The following is a 17,468-nucleotide window of genomic DNA, read 5'->3' on the forward strand; positions in this document are numbered from 1 at the left end:
TACATATCTAGGTCTGTCCACAGACTTAAATAGTCTTTTGCTATTATTTATTTAAATAAAAAACTCAGCACTTTATCTGTATCTTTGATAAGTTTTTTCTTTGGACACTGTCATGCAACTCTTGTGAACATTTTGTTTCTCATGTGTAACACATTCTATCCCATCCTTCATCGCATGTTTTCCAACCACCTGTTTTTAAGGTCACAAAGTCCTCCTGTTTCTTGATTGTTTATACTATGAATCTATTCTATTACATTTTACAGTTCACTCATAGTATTTTGCAGTTCCAGAATTTCTGTTTGATATTTTCAAATATAATTTCAATGTTTCTTAAAAATTTGGATTATTCAATATTTCATAAGTTTCATCATTTTCTCTATCTTCTTTTTTTGTTCTAGTTTGTAATTACTGTTGACGTTTTTTCTCTTATCTTCTTGATGATTGCTAAGAATCCTGAAAATACTCATTTTGAATAATTGGCAGACAGTTCATATAGTTCCATTTCTTCAGATTCTGGTTGTTGGTAACTCTTGTCTTTTTGGTTTTATATGTTTCCTTGCATTGATGTCTGTGCATTTGATAACTAAGTCATCTCTCACAGACTCTAAGGTCAAGTCTCATTGTAAACAGAAGTTCCCATAGAAGATCTGTGTACGTGAGGGCAGAACATTTACTCTGCATCTCTCACATCAGAACATGGTCAGTGATGCCTTTGTGCAACTGACATCAGTGCTGAACTTCCCATTGATTCTCAGAAGCCAACATTGGATGCCCACAGAGCAAGCCCATGTTGGTGTCTTTGGTAGTAACGACTAATAATATCTTCTTGACCTCTTTTAATTACCGTGTGGGTGTAGTGGCCTTTGCATTGTTGTTTTATAGTACTTACAACTGCTTCACCTAAAAAAATAGTACACTGAAGTTTGGGACATGTTTCTGATCTGCCTGTGAATTTATTTGCTGGGAAGGGGGTAAAAACAGAGACCCACACACTAGAGAGGTTCACTAGTGCAGGATGCTAGAATTTAGAGATTCTGAGGTCAATGTGTCAACAACACATTTAGTTTTTGGTATTATGAGATAGAATCTCTTATTTGCTTATTGCCTATATCCTGGTACTTTGTTGGCTTCATAAGGATTCCTTCATTTGCAGATGTCACTTTCATGTCCAAAAGAGAATATCTATCTATATCAATATATATTCTATAGGACAAAAGGCACACTGAATCAATGAAGCCTGCTGTCCTCCCCCCCCACAGTGTGATTTCAGCTTAATTTAACTTATTATATCTTCATTGTCCTCATTCCCAAATAAGGTCACATTCTACATTATGGAAGTTAAAAATTCAGTGTATAAATTTTAGAGGAGCATAGAGAAAACTGTAATATTCAGGAAAATCAACAATGGATCCTTAAACATGAGCCAAGCTTTTATTTTGTTATTTGTGTCTTTGTCTCCTGATTATAGGTTTAGTTATTATTGGTTTAGTTTTGGCTTAAAGCTGAACACATTAAGAACAGACCCATTCTAAACAGAACTTTTGTTCTCATAGCAGGACCAAGACCCAAGAATAATGGGTCTAGACTAGGGTTTGTTTTTAATTTTTAAAATCAAGAAGGAATTGGATTTTCAGATTTGTGTATTTATTGAGTAATTAAAATCATTAATGTGGGCATAATAAAAAGGACATGCAAGTAAAAAATATTTATGGTATTAAGATTTAGTAAGAATAAAACTAATGGCTCCACAAATTTATCCTGATTGTATTTTCCTTCTAAAATATTATTTTTTCACAATTTAAAATATTTCTTTGATTATTGATTTTTAAACATTTTCTCAGGAAACAATTTCAATTTTATTTCTTATTTTAAATTCTGTTGCTTTTTCCTTGAACATTAGTCTCCCATTATCAGCTGAAAGAAAGTAATGTCAAAGAAAAAAGAGATCTCTAAGCAAATAATAAGATGAATAAAATGAATATACAAATTCTCCTATCCCTATACATCTAGTGATGCAAAGACTTAAAAATACTATAAATCGTGGTGGAGAGGGGCTTATAATGACCACCTCTAGCTAGGAAGTGATTGATAATTGATGGCTGATAGGGGAGGAAAAGCCAGTTTTCTTTAGCTGTGGTCTTTACTGGGCTGCTCTACTGCATGTCCCTACCCCCATGCACATATAATTGCACTGTGTCTTTAAATAGGTGCATGAGATTGTGATAAAAAGTGGTGGCAGGTATGGGAGGGGATGGAGGAAAATAAGGGAGATACATATGATCAAAACATATGTGTATATTTAAAATTCTCAAACAAACATATTAAGTTACTACTGTGAATTCAGGACAAACGCAATTCTGGATGCAAGGCATGTTTTCTAGGAGTTCCCAAGGTCAATGCCTCTCTATTTCGGCAAGATTTACACATAAAATTAATTAATTAAGTAGCATGGGTCTACCCCTTATCATATGGTTCCTGGCTAACATTTGTAACATTTGACTACTATGCTTTTGCTTGTGGGTGAAGTAGAGATTACAGAAATGGTGAATAGTTTGTGGGAGAGGATGAGACTGTGATAAATTTTTGGTATTCAATTTTCTTTTTGTTATTACCTACCATGATGGTACAATTCTGTACTCTTCTACATCAGTGCCAATTTTATTACTGTGATGCCTCGAAATAGCTACAGGAAGGTTACCCCAGAGGTCATGGAACACAGTCTGAAATACTTCAATGGTATTGCTTATTTGCTCAATTTAAAAAATTCAACCAGGACCATTGTAGGACAGATAGATCGCTATTTGCATAACTTAACATGTATCTGGAATAAAATATTATTACTGGACAGAGATGTAGTTTCTGGATTTTTCTTTTCCTGGATCTCTGTGTAAAACATATGTGCTCTATGTCCTTGTTTTCCTGCTCCTGTGTGGCTGTTTCATTCTCCTCCAGCTTTGAAAGACATTTTCATGATAGTTAATCACCATTGGAGTATAGTAATCACCATCAGAAAAGTGAGTCATGAGTCTTATCTGCATCCTAACCCAGGCTTCTGTGAAATTTAGAAAATTCTCATTACTTTTCATGAAATTCTGAAAACTTGCTGCTTATGGAAATGAGTTCTGTGTAGGATATGGCCATGCCTGTTTGTTGCCCATCTGATGTGACATCCTCACTCTAGGTGTTTGGCTGAAAAGTGTCTGTGTATATCTGTTTACCTAAATTTAACCTCAATATCACCAAATGTATAAAAAATCCAACATGGTATCTGACTGATGGGGATGAGGTATCTTTCAGAATGTGGGGAGATGACAATTTCTAATCTACAGTATCTAATCCGCAGTATCTTTCTTATTTGGATGAGGAATGTTAATGAGGTTATAGCCACAGATATTTGTCTTCTCACTGCTGTTTGATTCTTGTATGACATAGTTATACCATTTCTCTAGCATATTTTAGAATACTTTGTTTTATATGCCCTATTAAAATCTTCATTAAGTTGAAGCTAATCAGTACTAGATTCCAGGTCCAGTAGGGTTCAGAATTGGAAGGAGAATGTGTGGCATAGATGAAAGAAGACTTGGACCAAGAGGTGCAGTTCACACACGCTGGCACTGAGACAACTCAGGCCACCTTTATCTACACATCTATTTTTTTTTTTTTACAACTGAAAAGGTTACATTCATTTTCTCACATACAGTTTCTTTTAATAACTTACCACATTTAACAGTAATGTGCACACTGCACTCTTTCTCTTTCTTCTCCTCTTTAATACTTGCAGTTTTTCTGTTAACCCATGAGGAAACATAGCCCCAGCAAGCAGTTAATATCTAACCCAGAACACTGGTACATAGCCAAGTGATCTTGGTTGGCAACATGATACAGTATAGAAAGGTGATAGGCTACATACCCAGAAAATTGGCATCTCCCCACATCCTGATCAGGAGATCTAATTTTTATACTGCTCAGGGCTCTCAGTAATTTAGTAACCGAAGTCAGTTCCTCATCCATGCTTGTCTTGTCTCTTAATGTTCTTATTGAGTCTTAGAGCCAACGATACAGCAAGACCTTCCTAAGTTTTTGATCATCATCTAGCTGTTATTTGGAACAGTTTGGCAAGCAAATTGTTGTCAGAACCAAGTTCCCATCAGGAGAGAACATTCAGACATCATTTAATGCACCCAGATCATGCCCTTGTGTTGACTTAACTGCATCATCATTATAAACTAGCAGTGGAGTAGTGATCTGTTCCATTCCCACAATCCTCAGAGACAAACAAGAGTGAATCATAGCCTGAGCTTTCTTTGTCTGACTCTTGGGAGATGTCTGCTACAGACAAAGTGAAAGTAAAAATTGCCAAAAGCAAAACCAAAAATGTTAACACAAGAGAAAGATTAACCAAGCGTTCCTTCTGGAAAGGCCAGGAGATTCTGCACTAATATCCCACAGGTCTTTGCCATGTGGGGACCCAACTCTTCAGGCCTTGCTATAAGGAGAGTCTTCTGCATTATACACATGCACCTTTCCTAGGAGAGAGGCTTTATCACTACAAATCTACTTGTGTCTGATGAAATAATATGCTTTTGGGATGAAGTGTGGGGAGAGTGGGGGTGGGAGGTGACAGGGCTGAGAGAGAGAAGGGAAACTGATTGTGGGGGGCATCTCTGAGACAAGCTGGAGACCTGTGACAGGCTAGGCTCCTGGGATGATGTGGAGATGACTCTAGCTGAGACTCCTAGCAGCAGGAGACATGGAGACAGAAGTGACCACCTCCTAGCCTGGCAGGACATCCAGTGGAGGGAGGGAGACATCAACCCACCCACAAAACCCTCAGCCCAAAATTTACCCTGCCTACAAGATATACAGGGATAAAGATAGAGCAGAGATTGAAGGAATGGCCAATCAATGATTGCCCAACTTGAGACCTACCCCATGGGAGAGAGCCAACTCCTGACACTACAAATGATATTCTGCTATGCTAGCAGACAGGAGCCTAGCATAATTGTCCTCTGAGAGGCTCCACCCAGTGCCGATGCTGCTCCCGTCCAGCAGGAAAGACACCAACACCGGGAACTCTTCTTGTAGCAGTTTTTATTCAGGATCCTTGACTATCGGAGTGACCCTGAGAAAAGCTCCCACAGAACCTTTTATAGTGTGCCTGTCCTATCATAAACTGCCACATTGCCACTCCTGGTTGGTGCATTCGGATCACACCACCTCACGCCATGCCTTGTCAGATCACACCACCTCACGCCATGCCTTGTCAGAATCACGCCACCTTACGTCATGCACATAAGGGGCTTGCTCACTGCGCATGTGCAAAGGTTTACTGTGCATGCCCAAAGGGTTTTCTCACTGCGCATGTGCAGAAGGGGGCACATTGCGCCGGTGAAGCAGCAGGGGGCGCTGCTATCTATGGCTCTCCACAACCCAGCACCTGATCAAAACAGATGCTGAGACCCACAGCCAAGCATTAGGCGGAACTGGGAGTCTTATAGAAGAGTCAGAAGACTAGAAGAACCTGAGGGGACAAGAACTCCACAAGAAAGCCAACAAAGTCAGCTAACATAGGCCCACAGGGACTTACAGAGACTTAAGCATCAACCATGGAGCATGCATGGACCGAACATAGGTCCCCTTCACATATGTAGCTAACGGGCAGCTTGGTCTTCTTGTGTGTTTCTTAGCAAGTGCAGTGGGGTTGCCTCTGCCAGGGACTTTGTTGTTTACTTGTGAATTACTTTCTCCTAGCTAGGACGCCTTGTCTGGCCTCAGTGGAAGAGGATGTTCTTAAGCCTGATGCAACTTGATGTGCTTAAGTAGGTTGGTAGTGAGGGTGGCGCCTCGATTCCAGGGAGAAGGGGAGGAGGAAAGGGGGAAGAGGGTAGGAGAGTGTTTGTTTTTAAGCTCACAGGCATCTCTTCAGCTCTGTGCAGTTGGAAGATCTAGAGATTAAATTCAGAGAAAATTGATTGGAACTCTTGGTCCATATTGGGAAGTATTTCACAACACTGCAGATACTCCCAGAACCATACACATGAAGAGTATCATTGTGCTAGAGCATGTAGTGGAACACCCATGTTATTGCTAGCCTGTTCAAGGTAGGTTCACGTAGGAATATGGATCAATCTTCATAGAAACACACAACAAATAAGTAAGCAATATGGAAATAGAGCATTGCATTTTTCTCTGCCTCCTCTTCCTGTGCCCAGTTCAGATGATTATGTGACTACTCTCAGAACCTTAGTTTTGACATGACTTTCACTATCAGGCTGAAATATTGGAACATGAAGTTAAAAAATGGTTTAAGCCATCAGCTGAATTTAAGTATTGGAGAGCCCCACTTGACTTATCTTTCATACTTCAGTTTTGTAGTATATTGAAAGTTCAATACAAGTTCCATGATTAGGAGATAGAGTCAGATTCTGGGGTCCCAAGTCTTGGTAAAATTCTCAGTTTATATGAGAATTTTACTTGCTGCAATAAACTTGCTGAGAATAAAACAAAATGGTGCTTACAGATTCTGGTCACCCATGGGCTTTACTCTTTCTCTGGAGCAGTAGTGTTCTCTATTTATAAAGCTTTGGACTTTGATGGAATGCTCCAGCATCCCTCAGAGGAACAGGAACAGGTTGATAGATAAGGCTCGTGAGCTGACTGGCTGAGTGATACAAGTGTGGGACTATTTTTAACTTAAAAAATGAGAAATTTGTGGGGAAGAGCCTGAAACACATTGACACAGGAGACAACTTCCTCAACGGAACACCAACAGCCCACTCCTTAAGATCAACAATTAATAAATGGGACCTCATGAGTCTGAGAAGCTTCTGTAAGGCAGGAGACACTGTCAACAGAGCAAAGTGACAGCCTACAGACTGGGAAAAGATCTTCACCAGCCCTACATCTGACAAAGGGCTAATATCCAAAATATATAAAGAACCCAAGCAATTAAACACAACCAAACCAAATAATCCAATTGAGAAATGGGGCTCAGAACTAAACAGGGAATTCTCAACAGAGGAGTATCGAATGGCTGAGAAACACTTAGAATTGTTTTGATTTGCATTTCTTTGATGACTAAAGACGTTAAGCATTTCTTTAAGTGTTTCCATCTTACACCCATCAGAATGGCTAAGATAAAAAATTCAAGTGACACCACATGCTGGCAAGGATGTGGAGAGAGAGGGACAGTCCTTCATTGCTGGTGGGAATGCAAATTTGCACAACCACTTTGGAAATCTGTCTGGTGCTTTCTCAGAAAACTGGGATTAGAGACTCCTCAAGACCCAGCTATTCCACTTCTTGGAATATACCCAGAAAATGCTCCACCACACAACAAGGGAATGTACTCAACTGTGTTCATAGCAGCCTTATTCGTAATAGCCAGAACCTGGAACGGCCTAAGTGTCCTTCAGTAGAAGAATGGATAAAGAAACTGTGGTACATTTACACTATGGAATACTACTCAGCTATTAAAAACAAGGAATTCTCAAAATCGGTGGACAAACGGATGGGACTAGAAATGATCATACTGAGTGAGTTAACCCAGAAGCAGAAAGACTCACATGGTATATACTCACTTAAAATTGGGCACTAGCCCAAAAGGTATGTCCCACAAAAGTCTTCACTTACCAGGAGATTGGAATAGATATGAGGACATCCTATTGGGACTCTAGGTAAGAGAAATATAGGAGATGGGGAAATAGAAGGACCCAGAGGGTCCTAGAAGCCTACAAGTAGAACCTCATGATGGGTGGATTGGGGCTCAGGTGGATCTGCTCAAACTATTGCACTAACCAAGGACATTACAAGTAGTAAACATCAAATCCCTACTCTGATCTACCCAATGGACAGGGCATTCTCCACATTTATGTGGAGAGCAGGGACTGACTCTGACATGAACTATGGTGCCCCATATTTGACCACCTCCTCTGGGTGGGGAGGCCTGATGGCACTCAAAGAGAGAATAAGCAGGCTACCAAGATGAGACTTGATAGCCTATGACCATATAGTGGGTGAGGAGGTCCCCTTGGTCATAGCCCTAGGGGAGGGGAATAGGGTGAAAACAGGAAGGAGGGAGGAACGGGAGGATACAAGTGAGGGGATAACAATTGAGTTGTAATCTGAATAAATTAATAAAATAAAATTTTTAAAAAGCCAAAAAAATAAAAGAGAGAGAGAGAGAGAGCAAGAAAGAGAGAAATTTTGGATTGAGCCTTGTGGCACAGGCTGGTAACGCCAGCTATTTGGGACTGAGGTAGGGGACATCACAAGTCCAAGTCAGCTTGTTGAATTTGGTGAGATCCTGTCTCATAACAAAACCATTATAAAGTACTGAAAGACTGATCAGGTTTAGGACACTCATCCAGCATGTGAAAGGCCTGGAGTTCTATCCCAAACATTACAGACACACAGACATGCAGACACAAACATACACAGAGAGAAGAGGTGGATGGATGGGTGTATGGAACAGATAGAACGATGTAGAGAGATTTTGTATGTGATAACTATTTTGTCATTAACACTTACTGTTATGAGTGCTGTATTGGAACTATCTTGATTATTGACTTGATTATAAACTTTCCATGCAGTACTGGGGAACGAGTATCTAGAAACAAGGTTTTCCTTATTTTGCAGATAGAAATATAGATGCTATGAATAATGTTGTTATGAGTAACCTTTTGTTTACTAAACATCCAGGATTTCAAAGATGCAAGGTCTACAAATTGCCTGCCACACAGCTCCGTTTCTCTTGTTCAAAGCCTTCTTAGTCCTTACTTTCCCCTTAGTGGGGAAACACTGTGTTTCCAATGTTCCAGCTGACTGCTAAAGGGATGGCTTGTCATGTTCTCCAAGTTTTCTCTGTCTCATTAGTATGGATACCAGGACCTTTGGTGTGTGTGTGTGCGTGTGTGTGCATGCGTGTGTGTGTGCGCGTGTGTATCCCTAGAGAAATTGACTCATAGCCTCTGCACTAACATTCTCACCTTTTGCATCAGGTCTCACATTACACATTCTCCTTTCGCACTACTAGAATAGTGTATAAATCCTGGAAAGAAGAGCACAACTGTTGAGGTCATGGCAAAAGCAATGCTTGCATTTTCCTCTGATATGTGGGCTTCATGTTCCTAGATTAACTCTCCTGAGATGCAGCATTTTGCTACGAATGGCTTTTCAGACAAATGGAATGCTGACACTATGCAATATACACAACCCACCTTGCCACACCTCACATCTTTTTCAGCATAAGGAGTTGATGGAAATAGTGTTGACGGCAATTTAATGAAGCTGTTTCAGTGTCTGTGCTTTGCTGAATTCACATGATTTTTAGAGAAAAAAACTTAAAATAGGTATAAATGCTTTAGAATCAGTATGTTGTGATGAAAAGATGTTGCATTTTAGTATGACTAAATACTAGATTCTGCTCTTCTTTCTGAGAATGTATTTCAGCATGCATAGTTCAGATCTTGTCTTGAGAGGAATGTTATAAATCAGCAGAAAGTCATTCTGAGATGATAACCTTGAGCTTAGCTTCTAAGTCTGACTGAAGTTTGTGGTGGAATTGTGTGTATTCATATATCCATGTGTGTGCATGTGTGTGTGTGTGTGTGTGTGTGTGTGTGTGTGTGTGTGTGTGTGTGTGAATGTTAGTACACATGCATAGGTAAGGTCAAATGGTATACATTAATATGTTAAACTAATACAGAATGCTTTGTCGTCAGTGGACTAGTCTGGTCTGATCTAAGAGCTTTTCACCGCTCATGATGATCCTTTTACAGACTACTTCATTTCACTTGTGTTCTGTGATGAGACTTGCTAATGTTCGACACATTGCAGATTTTTTAACATGGTTAATTACAGCCAGATGTGATTTTAAATGTTCTTTAAATTACCACATACTTGAAATGCCATTGCAAAGTAATGCTGATGGTGGAAAGGCTATAAATACCAGCGCATGTATATATGTATTCATGGAATTTGATTCATGATCCCGACTTCTCCCTCTCTCTCTCTCTCTCTCTCTCTCTCTCTCTCTCTCTCTCTCTCATATATGAAAATATATATTCAAATAGTAAAACAATTTGCTAGTATATGGAAGAATCCAGAAATTAGTTACATTTTTATAGTCAACTGATGATGAGACTGTTGTCATTAAGTTTATTCTTTGAGGAGTTTTGGGCCCACTTTGCCTTATATAAGGTCATAACTATAATTTATTCCTTCTTGCATAAAATTTATAGAAAGAACTCCCAGGGAATGAACTATTTGGCAGGTAGTGTAAAATAAAGAATACATACTGGAATTTGAGGAGTCTTCAGGGCTTTTCCTCTGGGTACCTATGGCATGATGACTTCTTGATTTCAATATCAGAATATAGTTGCAAGTAACAGCATTGCTCCTGAAGAAAGACATAATTTAAATTTATGACAGTCTGTGTCATGTATGGAACCCATGCAACTATGCAGCATTTTATATACATTAAATATATATGTATAGATACATGTATACATGCATTTATGTGTATACATATGGGGATATTCATACAAAAGGCACACACACACACATACATATGTGAACGTGTGCATACAAGTGACCTGCATATCGCATCTGTAAAGCATTAAGGATCTAGTATGTAATTCAACCATGTAACCAACGTATTTCAAGGTAACTCAAGATCTACATTAACTTTCTTAGTTCCATGAATGGAAAACATATAATTTTCAAAGTATCTCACAACCTTATCAGATATCTCTCCTGCACTGAAATTTATGTCTCATCTTGCTTTTGAGCTTTGGTAATATATTTTTTTCTTCTAAAACGCCTCCATCTCCGTCTCCTTACGTCTCCTTTCTTGCTTTCTTTCTTTTTATACTTCTTTCCAATTCTTAATCACAGGAGGGAAGAAAAGGAAAAGGATGTGGCAGTTAAGCAGAAGTCTTATGTAGTTTACTGTGTAGTAAGGCTGAAGAGGGATAAGTTTCCATATTGTTTGTTTTGTTATTGCCTTAGGCTCTCGGTGGGAGTTACCTTTGCTGTGCTTGCTTGACATAAAGGAAGCTGATGACCTGAGGGAATTTTAGGACTTACAGGTTACTAACTTTACTAAGATTAGCAGAGCTGGGAATGGCGGCTCATGCCTTCAATTCCCGCACTCAGGGAATGATAATTAAATCAAATATGAGACTTACAATTTTTCAGTTCTTAATCTGGAGATATATTTACAATTGTGATTTCATAGTGAGTTTAAGGTGTCAAAATTAGCAAACTGCTATTAAATTGAGATCAGGAGGAAAAATTTTTAAATTAATTTATTCTTGTTACATCTCAATGGTTATCCCATCCCTTGTATCCTCCCATTCTTCCCTCCCTCCCATTTTCCCATATAGAGTATGGAATACTACTCAGCTATTAAAAACAAGGAATTCCTGAAATTTGTGGATAAATGGATAGAGCTAGGAATGATCATAATGAGTGAGTTAAGCCAGAAGCAGAAAGACTCAAATGGTATATACTCACTTATATCTGCATACTAGCCCAAGGGGCATGTCCCATGAAAGCCTTCATTTACCAGGAAACTGGGACAGAGGGGAGGACATCCTAATGGGACTCTAGATCAGAGAAGCATGGGATAATAGCAAAGTAGGAGGAAAATTTTGAGTGAAGTGAGGGTTAGCTTCCTGGCATCTAAGACCTGTACACTAGTTATCAGATGTGGACCAAATGAATTGTCATTTTTTTAGCCCCAAGTGTCTAATTGTGTAAGAATACTTACCACAGTGTGCAAAGTAAATTGCCTATAATATACTACCCACAGTAAGCCACATCTGCCCCCTAATATACTATGATTTAATTTTCATTTCACTGTAGAAAGCATTTTGTACTTGAATATTTTTCATTTCCTAGGACTCCAGTTATAAATGACACAAAATGAATATGTTGCAGGGAGGAAACTGGTTACATATTCCTTGTGGGTGGTTGCATAATATCTCAATGCACAAAGAACTTGGTGAAACCTAAATATAAAACCTCAACACGAGTGCTCCTTAGGCTCTTTATGTGACTATTTGGAAGACATAGAAACCAGTTTCATTTTGATTCATGTTATAAAGCTGTTGCCAGACATCTGTGTTTAAGTCATAGGGACAGTAATGACTGGGCCATTCTATGTACTGTGAGGATGTTATGTTTTTTTTCTATAGGATTAGAATTACAATGTGATGTCAGCAAATTCACATAGGCCATATTTTTTATTGCCTCAAGGTCCTGTGGGATTTCTGTATGACTGAAAAACAGTCATTCAGGGAGAGGACATGGGTAGGGATGTTCATGGACAAGTTTTACACCTGCTTCTGTCATGGCCATCTTTATCCCTGGCTTTTCCATATACCAGGGGCTGGCCTCAGGACAGATGTGGTTAAAGCTAGAATTTAACACTCTTTGAAGTGGTTTGTTCTATTTTATGTCATTATCTGTGACATTTATGCTCATCTTCCCCCTGAATACCTTAATATGAGCCTACCCTTACTACCTGGTGACAATTCATGTTAACTTCTCTTCATTTTATCAGCCAATGTTCTCTGTTACAGACCGCTTGGTTGCTGTTGTATCTCATTATGGTTCCCATGGCTGTAGTATCTTTGTCTCATCACTGAAGACATGTTGCGGCATAACCTAATAAGGACTCTGGTTCCCTGAACTTGGCTGGTATATTTTTACTGCCTCAAATGATATACGAACTCAAGTTTTATATTGTCTTCCAATAAGTTTGTCTAAAAATAGTCTATCTATACCCAAAAATATATTCATTTCATTAATGAATATAACTTTTTGGGAACTATTATAGCTCAATAAAAAGTACTGACATGAATAAAAATCCCTCATGTCCAGTGTTAGTAAAAATTATCCATGATAGCTAATGCTTTTCTTTCCATCTAATGAGGAGAGCTCATAATTTATGTAATAATTTATTGATTCTCCTGAAAGATTATTAGCTAAAGGAGAGAAGAAAAATCATTTCTCTTTAGCTTATTTTCAGATTCCTAGTATCCATAATTGTGTCAAATGTAATGATAATATTCAATATATGTCAAATAATCTAAGAAATGACCTACCAAAAGCTTTCCCTGTTATTAATAGATATTGTTCTTGACTCACTCCACCCCAAAAAATGTTTCCTTCCACTTTGGCCAGTATCCTGTATGGATAAACTGGATTAGTAGAGAGTCAGAAGATGTAAAATGTTTTATAAATTGATCCAAAGACTTTAATAGAAATTCACAGACAAATATTTCTCTATCTTGCATAGTTTAGATTGTTTTAAGTAACAAAATAAAAATGGCAATAGGCAGTTGTAGATTTATAGTTTCATATTGCTTTTGCTTGGGTTACTTGAAATTATGTAGTTCATATCAACCAAGATAAGTGGTGTTTGAATGACACAAGTTGTTCCATTTCTCAAGATGCACTAAGTGTTTTGTTTGGTTAGGTCTATTGAGGCTAAAATATCTGTGATGCAGTGACTCAATTACTAGATGAATACTTCTCTTTCTGTTGCTTCTTCACGTGTTCAATAATGAATATTAAAACAAATAATGCGTTTTGTATTTCTTCAAGTTCATATGCTGTATCAATAATGAGCATTTTAAGCCAAGTGCTTTCTCTCTAAGCCCCAAACATCATCACAACTCATAGTAACGAAGCTTTCTTCAGAGATTCCAAGTATTTAAGCAGCCAGATTTACTTAGTAACAGTTCAGGATAAAAGCCTATTCTAGTTCATCAGTTTATTTTACAGAGGAATGAGTGTGGTCAGAGGAACTGCAAATACAGAGTAGTTCATAATTGTGGAGATCTATTTAATGATGAGATAGAAAAATAGTGTATTCTAGATTATGTTGTTATTAAAGAAAAGTAGCTGGTATTTTACATAGCAACTGTGAATTAAGGACATTAACCCTTTTGAGATATGAAGTTATTCTAAGTATGGTGGCACTTGACTTTGAAGAGAGACACCCATATACAAGGCAAGGCAATAATCATATTTGACCCAACATTAATGTATATATTGGTTGTTAGTCAATGAAATTATCATATGGGTTATGGCAATCATAACACCATTGCTTACATATAAGTTAGTCATGTTTGCTTTCTGCACTGCCAATCTGTGCATTTCTACTGTGCACAGATATTACATACCACTGAGCCTTGCCTTAAGCTGAGCCTCCCTCCCCTGTGGAAAAAGAAGATAGATGCCTGGCTCTAAGACCCCCAGTCTGACAAAGCACTGTGTTAACAAAGACTGGGAGACCTGGAAGCTCTGCACAAAATTAAACTTTTAAGTAAAATAATTACATGATTTTTATTTACAGGTCCTTATTGAGTCTGTTTATTCTGAAAGAAAGGAGGAAAATACTTTGAGCTTAAAAAAAAAAAAAAAGAACAACAGCAAAATCCCTTATTGCGAATGCTGAAGGTCCAGGGCAATGACATTCTTCTGCAGTATCTTTCCAAATGGTTTAAATGGTTCGTGGTCATCATCAGATAAATGATTTAAGAAATGTAAGCGTTTGAAAATCAGTGAGAATTTGAGAAATGGTTCAGTTAGTTCAGATTACTATAGAAAAATGTCATGATCTAGATAAACACTATAAGTTTGTTTTTTATAGCTCCAGAAGCCAAAAAAATCAGTATAAAATTATCAATAGATTTTTTGTCTAATAAAGGTCTATTTTTTTATTCCTTAATGGTCCCTTCTCCCTGTGTTGTCAAATAGTGAAAGGAGAAAAGCTTCTTTGATCCTCTATTATAAAGATATCAAAATCCTGAAGCCCTAATCAGGTCTTACCCCTTAGTCACATTTGTGATTATCTTTTAGCTTATGTGTGCATGGACTTCATATACATTCAGACCTTAGCAGAATAGAAAGAGGAGAGAAAAAGAGTTTATGCTTCCATCTCCTTAGAGACAAGCTTTTGCTTACTTCCTCCCTTGCAGAGTTAAGCTGTGCTGTAGAAAACAGATGGAGAGAAATTGAAGTTTTCTTAAAGACATGAAGAATTGAGACCCCCAAAAGGAGAGCTGGAAGACTTTCAGAGCCAGAGGTAGTGAACATCTGCAGCTAAACAGTATTTGCTGGATATGATAGTAGAGTTGGACATAGGAGCACACAGGAGCTGTGACCTGCACGTGGTCAAGTCAGTTCACATCCCAGCAAGGGAGGGAATGAAACTCTACCACTCAAGGATTTATTGGCAAGGGAGGGTTGTTGAAAGTTTTCTTTAGAGAATCTTGCCTTAGGGCAACCAATGTCCCAGGAAACGGTCCTATACCTACGTACACTAATTTGACTCAGTGAGTTTTGCCAAAAGGGAACATGAAGGAAGAGTGGTAGAGAGAGTGAGGGGAGGTTAGAGAAGGGAGGGGCATATTTGATCAAAATGCATTATATGCGTGTATGAAATTCTTAAACAATAACAAAACAATTTGAGAGACAAAACTGGCCTTTCTCTTTTCCAGTTAAAGTATGATGAATTATCATACCTTATAAACAACGACTAGTTTCTCAACTAATAGAAAAGCATCTCTAAGAATTATTTCCTGCTTGGTAACAAAGCCTTATTAGCAACAGTCATGTTGCTGTGGGAAGGTGAGTAGCCCTGTAAAGAACAAATAAGTCTAGAGGTAGAGAACATACTAGCTCAGGTTGAGTGAAACCACACAGCAGAACTCACTCTCCAGTTTACCCTATTCCTTTAGCTAAAGGGATTTAGGTAGCAAATAACATTACACTAAGCCATGCAAAAGATGCATAGTTAAAGATGTGAGGTTAGTCAAAAGTTGAACACGACAGAAATTCTGGCACAGTTTTGACAGTTTTCATGGATCTATGAAAACATATTTTCCATTTTTACTTTTAAGTTCGAGGGGGATGGAGAAACTTAGAGGTTCAGAATAGTTGCAACCTGTGGAAGCAGATGTCATTGGTGTTAATCTGTTGTCTATTTTATGTGGGTGATACTACTTCTATGTATGAAAACATTTCAGTCTTTTGTGGAACTTTGCCACCAGCCTGCAAACTAAAGGGAAGACCTCCTACTTGAAGACATCTGAGCAGGACGGTGTAGGTTCTCGGCATGCACTACCCTTGTTGCTGCATTAGTTTGTGTAGACCCTCCTGGGTGTTGATTTGCTGACTTTGATCATCTCTTTGTGAAGCTCCTGACCTCTTTGGGTCCTTCCGTCCCCCCACTCTTACATACAACTCTCAGTGCTCTGCCTAGAGTCCGGCTGTGAGTCCCAGCATCTGTCCTGATCTCCCACTGGGTGGAGTCTCTCAGAGGACTAATATCCACTTATAAGTGAGTATATACAGTGTGTGTCTTTCTGGGTCTGGGTTACCTAACTAAGGAAGATTGTTTCTAGTTTCATCCATTTGCCTGCCAATTTCAGGATTTCCTTGATTTTAATAGCTGAGTAGTATTCCATTGTGTAAATGTATCTCAGTTTCGTTATCTATTTTTTAGTTGAGGAACATCTAGATTGATTCCAGATTCTCGCTATTATGAATAAAGCTGCTATAAACGTAGTTGAGAAAATGGCCTTGTTGTATGGTAGAGCAACTTTTGGGTATATGCCCAGAAGTGGTATAGCTGGGTCTTGGGTAGCACTGTTTCCAATTTTCTGAGAAAGCATCAGATGGATTTCTAAATGTACAGGTTTGCACTCCAACCACCAATGGAGGAATGTTTCCTTTTCTCCACATCCTCACCAGCATGTGTTGTCACTTGAATTTTTTATCTTAACCATTCTGGTAGGTGTAAGCTGCGATCTCAGGTACTTCTTACTTGCATTTCCCTGATAACTAAAAACATTGACCATTTCTTTAAGTGTTTCTCAGCAATTTGATCTTCGGTTGAGATTTCTGTTTAGCTTTAAGTCCCATTTTTTAATTGGATTATTTGGTTTGTTTGTGTTTAATTTCTTGAGTTCTTTGTATATTTTGGATATTACCCATTTGCCTGATGTAGATTTGCTGAAGATCTTTTCTCAGTCTGTAGGCTGTTGTTTTGTTCTGTTGGCAGTGTCCTTTGCCTTACAGAAGCTTTTCAGTTTCACAAGGTCCTGTTTCTTAAGTGTTGATCTTAGAGCCTTAGCTATTGTTTTAATCAGGAAGTTGTCTTTTGTGCCAATGAGTTCGAGGCTCTTCCTCACCTTTCCTTCTAGCAGATTTAGGCTGTATGGTTTTATGTGGAGGTCGTGAATCCACTTGGACTTGAGCTTTGTGAAGGGTGATTAAATATAGATCTATTTACTTTTACATGTAGACATCCAGTTAGACCAGCACCATTTGTTGAAGATGTTATCTTTTTTCCATTGTATGGTTTTAGCTTCATTGTAAAAAATCAAGTTTCCTTAGATGTGCAGGTTTATTTCTGGGTCTTTGATTTGATTTCACTTATCAACTAGCCT

At 38.3% G+C, this 17,468-nt stretch overlaps 1 protein-coding gene across 2 annotated transcripts in view; it reads left to right on the plus strand.

Annotated features, from left to right (window-relative positions):
• FGF14 (fibroblast growth factor 14) overlaps window positions 1–17,468 on the plus strand; it is a 554,596-nt gene that overhangs the window by 302,823 nt on the left and 234,305 nt on the right. The gene's annotated exons all lie outside the window — the stretch shown is intronic.

This window comes from Acomys minous, assembly GCF_964271855.1.
Source record: "Acomys minous genome assembly, chromosome: 18".
Taxonomy (NCBI): Eukaryota; Metazoa; Chordata; class Mammalia; order Rodentia; family Muridae; genus Acomys; species Acomys minous.